At 40.2% G+C, this 7,439-nt stretch overlaps 1 pseudogene; it reads left to right on the top strand.

The window, feature by feature from the left end:
• The first annotated feature begins 5,849 nt into the window (after positions 1-5,849).
• LOC147905581 (BTB/POZ and MATH domain-containing protein 2 pseudogene) lies at positions 5,850-7,019 on the top strand (annotated as a pseudogene).
• Positions 7,020-7,439: the final 420 nt, after the last annotated feature.

Raw genomic sequence — 7,439 nt, 5'->3', positions numbered from 1 at the left:
CCAATCTTGCAAAAACTTGTAAGGTGGGTGGTGTCTGGTAAACTTGATGCAATTTGAGAACAAGGATTTGCAAATATTATTCGTGGTGGCGTATTGGGATGGGACCAATCTTGCAAAAACTTGTAAGGTGGGTGGTGTCTAGTAAACTTGATGCAATTTGAGAACAAGGATCTGCAAATATTATTCGTGGTGTTGTTGATGAAGCTTTCTTAGTTGTGAAAAACAAAGGATTGGGTGGGGATGAGATCACTATAGGAAGAAAAAGACTAGTCAAAGATTTGCTTAAGGCTTCTTTGAACATGGCACATAGACCGGATATTGATTATGTAAATGTGAAAAGGACACCAGAATCAAACATTGGGCATCGTTGAAGATCATCATTACCAAGTAATCATGTCCAATTGGTGCAATTTCTGGTGGAAAAGCATATTCACAAAAGATTTTGGGGAATTACATACATTCTTAGTGGTAGTAAAGTCATATGCATGGGCACAAGCAGTGGCCAAAAAAAATGTGGAAAGGCTATCACCTTGGGTAAGGCAAGGGACTCACATTGTGGCCCCAGGATTCTTTGGAAAGTGGGCTTATAGTGGGGGTAAGGCAATGCAATTCATGTGGTTTTGTACTGATGATGTGACTCATACGTGGCGTCTAAACAAGAACATTGTGAATCCACCCAAAGTGGCACTACAACAATGGCCAATTGATAATGGAACTAACGTGAGGCAAGAGGAAGCGGATGCATTGAAAAAATAAGGGTACATGTTGTAGGCTCACGAAGTGTAGGCCAATAATGTGGTGTTAGATAGTGCTCTAAACATAGGTGAGGTCGCAATAAGGGGAAAAGGAAGACAAAGAAGAACGATTTCTACTACAACAAATGATAGGATCACGAAGGCAATGAATTTGATAGTGGTGGTTGTGCGAGAGCAAGTCATTAACTAGAATAGGAAGGTTGTCTTTCAAATTGAAAACTATGCAACAACTCCTTCACGTAGCACTTACAATGTGACTATAAGTGATTCTCCACAATACACATGTGCATACTTTGTCTAGAGGATTGAGAAAGGAAAGTTCATCGTTTGCAAGCATATGTGCTTTGTTTACATAGTGACATTGGGTCTTGACATAACCCACAACTCTCTCCCACGGAACTCTTCCAAATTTTATCTCGTTCTAGCAACCACAAGGCTATTTGAGGTATCGTGGTGGGAAGTTGGTGAGACAGTTTGATCCATTTTTCTTTTATTGAGAAACATTTTGTTTATATGATAGGAAACGATGCAAATCTTAAATTTTGGCTAATCTAGCATTACACATGGTAGATTTTGGCTTTGAAAATATGAAATTGTTGTTCATATTCTACGTGTCCTTTCAAATATGTTTGGACATCAGCCGGGTTTTTTGGCCTAAGGAGAGCTTGGTTTTATGAGCTTTAGAATTAATCTTTGCAATTGACAGGTCTTGCTATGGGTTATAAATAATTAATGCAAGAAGTCGCAACAAACATTTATGAAATCTTGCTATTTATTGAGATAATGAGGTAGCAAGGGTAGATTATATCTAGGGTGAATATATAGCAAGCCACAAGCTATATATTTATAGGGTTGAAAACTTGCAAAACTCGTTGTAAAAAAACTCGCAAAGTGCTAAGGCCCTAAAAATATGAGGTCCAAATGACGTAGGAAGTCTCATCAATGTGAAAACAATGAATCAGTAGCATTTACATCGACGGCTTCATCTTGAGCCAAGTCTTGCATGCCAAATATGTCTATCTCAAGGTTTACATACAATTGATCACCTACATCATCATCCCCTATTGTATGTCTACCTAAGACTTGATCCTCTAGTTCACCGGTGTCTAGTTCCCCCTCTTCTTCCCCAAAGTCATGATCTCCACCTTCCTCCATTACATTGTCATTATTGTCACCTTCTTCATGGGCCATATCATCATCTTCATCCTCTTCCCTAGATCCATTGGCATCATTATTTGGATCTTCTGTCGGCATCTCTGTATCCACATTCCTACCTTCAAAAATATGTTTGCTTCGAGGAGCAACTTGGACCACATACCATCATCTTCGATCCAAACGATCTGGATGAAAGACCATGTACGTTGAAGATACAAATTAGGTGCTAGTAGTTATATTCATTTATGCTTAAGTAAAAATATATACATATATAAGCATCTACCAACATTTGCTTAAAAACAAAGATATTAGCTTTTAATCAATTCATTTGTCACGTATGGTCCCAAAATAATCTAACTGCAAGGAAAGAAGGATGCATTTTGTAGTGATTGTGATCATAAATACTCAAATAAAGTAAAAAGGTAAAAAACTTACATGTGGCATACATCCGACCACAAGTTTCTGCTCTTGATCAATTACATCCTCTTCATCATCTTCAGCTTCATGAAGAGCTTCTTATAGCCAAGCATGGGACATTGAAGAGGCTATCGATCTTCCATGAGCTTCCTTATTGGGGTCAGTTACAAATCAATCATCTCTTGGATCCCATGCATATCTTCAAGAATGTGGGGGCTACTATTTGGGCACACTTGGTTGGTTTCAAAGACTCGAGAGGAGTGCGAAAAGATTTGCGTGCTATGAATAGGATGTCTCGTTTGTGGCTCCAAGTGCATGCTTCGGGAAAAGTTGTCCTCCCGAAAGCAACGTGGATCCTCTCTACAAGGGAGGAGGCAGTGGTCAAGGTGGACATTGCCTCTTTCCAAACACCGATAGGGTACATGCATTGCTTGAAAGGAGCATTTTCAAAGGACAATAAGCTTAGTGGGCTCAAGTCCCATGATTGGCACAAGTTCTTACAAGTATTCTAAGCTGTAGAATTAGTATACCGATAATCGTGATGCATTAGCATAATTATGATTATGTTATATTATTGACATGACTTCTTTGTTACTTTGATAGTTCATCCTCCCAATTACAATAAAAGGGTGCTTATAAGAAGATGTTAGAAATGCTATATTCAAGATCTATGGTATTGTGAGGTATGCTTACTATCAAATCGCATTAATTGCATTTTCTTCAATTTAAGCTGATTAATCTGTAGACTGATTATGAAAATATCTTACATGGACATGTGAAATAGGTGGATATCTCAAAAAGAGATCTCCATATAGAGAGTCGAGAAGGCTAGGGTGGAATCCATCGAAGCCATATGCTTGCTTGAGAAGCGCTTTTCCTCGAGCATTATGACAACTCAAGTCCACTTGCTTGTGCACATAGTTGATGGGGTGGCTATTGCAGGTACCGTTCATAGTCGATGGATGTTTTTTCTCGAGCGGTTTATGAAAACTTTAAAGGGATTTGTAAGACAAAGAGCAAGACTAGAAGCAAGCATGGTAGAGGGATGGCTTATGCAAGAGTCATTAGTATATATCACGAAGTTTCTTGCATCCACAAATCCCGATATGCCGCAAGCTTGGCATAACAAGGATGATGATTGCATCATTGGCAAGGTTCCCCAAGGAAAAGGGATTGAAAGAAAGATGAGCGAAGAGCAAATGGAGAAATTCAATAAGTTTTGTATCCTCAATAGCCCTGAGATGCAGAAGTGTATTGAGAGATATGAAGTGGCCAAAGCAGAAAGAATAAATGCAAGGACGAGATTCAGAGTAATGTACAGGCGATCGCAACCATATCCACGGGATATGGCTCTTCTCCCAACTCACATGTTACTTGATTGGCTACAACTGGCGCTACGTTAAGCCGAACGCGATGGAGAGACAATAAACGAGCGCGAGCAAGAGTTATCATCTAGATGTAGGGTGCATGTAAGTTTCTTACCTCTTGACATAATTAAGTAATTATTTGTGGCAATATACGTTATAAAATAGATGCATCTTCATTGTTTTAATGATGCTCTTTTATAGTACAAAAAGTACAGTGCATTATGGTCATATGGACAACATTTTCGCATGGAGCGCATCGATTCAAAGAGAGTCACGGTGCATTATGGTCATATGGATGACATTTTCGCGTGGAACGCATCGATTCAAAGAGAGTCATGTATGATTGTGGAGTCATGGCTAACTTCACACAAGATAGCCGAGCAAGTGCTTCTTCTCTCCTCACAGTTGGATTATTGTGGAACCATACGCGAAATCTATGAAGTTGATTTCAGACAATTTAGTATTTTCATTCTTGATGTAAAATGGTTTAGAACTATTTACAACGGTCCCCATGCGACAGTGAGAAAAGATAGTAGCGGTTTCTTTGCAATAGACTCCACCAAACATTAGGCCGATGAAAGTGATACTTTTGTTCTTCCCGAGTACTGTGAGTAGGTGCATACTAATGATTTAATTAATCGAAGCTTTCATTTTTGAAGATCCATTGATACATGTACTTGAGCATAATTTCATGTATATAATTGATGACATTTGGCACCCATCTTCAATATAGGTGGTTTTTCATTCGGATCATTCTGATCCAAGATGGTGGTACGTGATCCAAGTTGCACCACGAAGTAAGCAAAATTTTGAAGATAGAGCTGTGGATATGGAGATGCCACTACCAATGCTGGATCCAATTGATCCCGATGAATCTAGCGAAGAAGATAAAGATCACATTATGAGCCAAGAGGAAGATGCGCATAATGACATCGCACGGGAGGAAGATGGAGATCACAATATTGAGGAAGAAGACAAAAGAATCACCACACTTTATTGAAGAAGATGATCAAGTGTTTTAGGTGAACGTACGATGCTAAAGTACGATGATGATATAGGAGATCAACTCAGTATAGAGTTGGAGATAGACTTGTTTGGCACCTTAGACTTGGCTCAAGATGAAACAGTTGATGTAAATGCTCTTCATTGATTTTTTTCATCTCAAACTTGGACATGAATATACGAGCTTCAAAGGTTTGATGTACATGCTCTCATATTTTTATTCTCTATGAGATCAAACATGTATGAAAATTTAAAAAAATTTATCATTGGAAAAAACGAACTTTTAAGGCCTATATGAGTAAAAAACCTCTCTGAAAAATGTCGCTATAAAATAGTATATCAGTGTCACTATATAGCGACCTTTGTAATAGTCGCTATATAGTGACGTTTGCCTAAAGTCACTATATAGCAACGCTTTATGGGACGCGCTTTTTATACCGACAATTAGCACCCCGCGCACTAAACGTCGGTACGTAAACGTCGCAATAGGATCCGTGTGTAGTAGTGAACCTTATTTCATCTCTTCACAACAAAGAACCATAATACTTGAACCTTACAAAGAGCTTACAAGGAACCTTCACCTCTCAACACTATATCTTGAGCTCCATGAAGCGGAATGGAGAGCTTCCTGCACCAAAACAGAAATGGAGAGGAGCTCTACGATGAGAGCTAGAGAAGGGAGGGCTTGTTCTTTGACGGAACAAGGGCAAGGTCTTTCTCTCTCAAACATAAAACTCTCTCAAAGGATAAACCTCGCTAGAGGATGCCTCGAGGCAGAAGGAGGGCTTGACACTCATGAAGGGAGTGGAGGCACCATCGGCTGTGATACCATGATAAAGTGGGGAGAGAGAGAGAGAGAGAGAGGGGGGGGTGCACACGATATAGCTACATGTAAACTATGTAGTATTGAATATATAAATGAGAACCCCTAAGGCTAGGGTTTGCCTCTACATGCCATTAAGGTATGGTGAGGCAACATTATTTAAGGAGGAGCGTCATTTTAGAATAGTAAGTAGCTATCTTTTGTAAGCCTTTCTTCTTTGAGGGTACATACATACGTAAGTACGTGTATATATATATATATATATAGTACGTACGTGTATATATATATATAAATATATAGGAGAGTTCATCTTCCTCGAGCTCAATTCAAATGGCTTTGGCTAAGCGTAGATGGGCTGCTTTTCGTAAAGCTATTCGTGGAAATTGGCAAGAAGATCCTGGCTTTGTAGCAGAAGAAGATGCAAAGTCGCCTGCCTCAATTTGTTCTTCCTCCTCCTCAGCGTATGACCTGCGGGCTGTCCAAGGCCGCCATGATTTCGAAATCCTTGGATATTCTTTGATTGTCGCCCATGATCAGTATATTTCCAGCGAAGCTTTTATGGTCGGAGGGTACCAGTGGGCAATCCATGTCTATCCGAAGGGTGTACCAACTGACGCTGACTATTTTTCTGTTTCCATCGCCCTTCAAACTGAGAGAGCGGAGGTCCAGGCAGTTTTCGAATTAGCTCTACTCGATCAGAGCGTACTCGATCAGAGCGGCAAAGGCAATCACACAATTTGCGCACGCTCCACTAGCCCTTGCACATTCAAACCCGGAGCTTCCTCTCTTGCTGCTATCAAATTACTCCCTGTAGCTGATCTCCTCCACTCCAATTTCTTGAAGAATGACAGCCTTAAATTAACTTGCACCCTCGGCGTGATTCGTTCTCCTCCCCCCAGACCAAAGCTCTTGTCCATCCGTGTGCCAGAGCCTAATCTAGCGCTTGATTTTGGAGAACTCTTGGACACGGGTGTAAATTACGATATTGAAATTGAAGTAGACTCTCAAATATTCCGTGCGCACAAGGCAATCCTTGCTGCACGGTCTCCTGTGTTCAGAGCGCAGTTTTTTGGTCCCATGGCAGAGAGCGAGTCGTCGAAGATCATTCCGGTCGTAGACATAGCAGCACCTGTTTTCAAGGCAATGCTGCATTATATATACAGGGATGCTTATCCGAACGATGATAGTGGATTGTCAGAATCACCGTTTTCAGATTCATCAATATTGGCTCAGCATTTGTTAGCTGCAGCAGATCGATACGGTTTGGAGCGGCTGAAGCTGCTCTGTGAATCGAAGTTATGCGAACAATTAAGTGTCGACAATGTTGTCATCACTCTTACCTTAGCAGATCAGCATCATTCGTCACAGTTAAAAGCCGCCTGTTTGAGATTTGTGTCTATAAATCTTGCATCGGTGATGGAGAGCGACTGTTTGATCGAACACTTACGAAAGGATTTCCCTTCTGAACTTTTGAAAATTATTCAGGAAAGAATACGTTGAGGAATGCCCGATGGGGTTCATGTCCAATGAAACGGAGTTCTTTAAGTGCAAGGTAGATCTCAATTTTGATAATGTAACTCAAAATTGCAAGACTGCTTCTTCTGAAACTAGTGTAGTTCATGCAATTCTACTTTCTGCTTCTCCTCTTATAATGTGTTGAATCTTCTTTACAACTATGCCTGAATCTCATTGTCTCAATGTCATGGATCCTTTGGAACAATTTTCAGCGTAAATTTTGAGCGATAGTCTCTTTTAAGCAGAGGGAGGTTTAAAAGTTCAATACGTCAATGCTACATCTATCTATTGGTCCAATTGTAGCTTTAAGTAGGAAAGGTATGAAAAAAATTCATCGTAGCTGGTACTTGCCTCGGTGCGTCCTCACAGATCTCTGGAAGAGTCTTTTCGTGCTCCAAAAACATG

The sequence above is a fragment of the Dipteris shenzhenensis genome, chromosome 1 (assembly GCF_047967505.1).
Source record: "Dipteris shenzhenensis isolate YYH24624 ecotype China chromosome 1, Dip_SZ_1.0, whole genome shotgun sequence".
Classification (NCBI taxonomy): Eukaryota; Viridiplantae; Streptophyta; class Polypodiopsida; order Gleicheniales; family Dipteridaceae; genus Dipteris; species Dipteris shenzhenensis.
The sequence above is the reverse complement of the archived record's forward strand: the minus strand, read 5'-3'. Positions and strand labels throughout refer to the sequence as shown.